This window comes from Crocuta crocuta, unplaced genomic scaffold (genome assembly GCF_008692635.1).
Source record: "Crocuta crocuta isolate KB4526 unplaced genomic scaffold, BGI_CrCroc_1.0 scaffold598, whole genome shotgun sequence".
Taxonomy (NCBI): domain Eukaryota; kingdom Metazoa; phylum Chordata; class Mammalia; order Carnivora; family Hyaenidae; genus Crocuta; species Crocuta crocuta.
In genome coordinates, this window is record NW_027532848.1 from 581,304 (window position 1) to 582,316 (window position 1,013).

Genomic DNA, 1,013 nt, shown 5'->3' on the forward strand with positions numbered 1-1,013 from the left:
GTAGGTCGTATGTCATCAGTACATCTCAGTTTACTCTGACAAGTCCTGGTTTTGACTATTATCACATCATAATTTTTAATAGCTCCCTCTTTCACTTACAGGAGTGTGCTACTTTGTAATATTAAATGTATGTGTATATATGTATATAAATGTATATACATGTATGTGTATATGTGTATATATGTGTGTATATCCGTGTGTGTGTGTGTGTGTGTGTGTGTGTGTATACACTGCTTATGAGAACAAAACATCAGGCCTGTAGAGGTGGGCCTGGCCCAGTACTCAATCACTATTACTATTATCACCACCAATGCTCTTCACAGCCACAACAATCTTTTCTTTTGACATGTCATTGAGAGAAGTTTGGCCTGTCCAAGAAACCCAACTATTATTACCACAAAATTAATCACTCTTTAATGGAAAAATACATTTATAATACATGGTTTTTAACTTTCCAAATTACTGAAATTTCAGAGAATGCCAGGAATGTCAATCAGATATCTTACAAACAAGTAAAAAGGACACAGGAGTTTTGAGGAAGCATTTTATCTTGTTNCTAATAATACCCATAAAATTCAGGTTATGGTAGAACATACTGTACAGGTTGTGGTGAAAATTTAATTTAATGAGATAGTGCCCAAGAAATGTGTAATCGTGTCTGGTAGATAGTAATTGGTCAAAAATAATAGTTTTAATGTAAAATTAGGGATAATGTTAAAACACAAAACCACAAAGACCCAGCACAAAGTTCTTACAGAGTCACCTTTTTTATTTTAGTAGGAGNCTCCATGCCCATCACTCATTTTCTTTTAATGTCTACTTATTTTGAGAGAGAGAGAGAATGCAGGCTTGCATGTGAGTGGGGGAGGAACGAAGAAAGAGGAGAGAGAGAATCCCAAGCAGACTCCACGCTGTGAGTGTGAAGCCCGAGGTAGGGCTTGATCCCAGAAAGTTGGAGATCATGACTTGAGCAGAAATCAAGAGTCAGCTTCCCAGGTGCCCCATATTTTAGT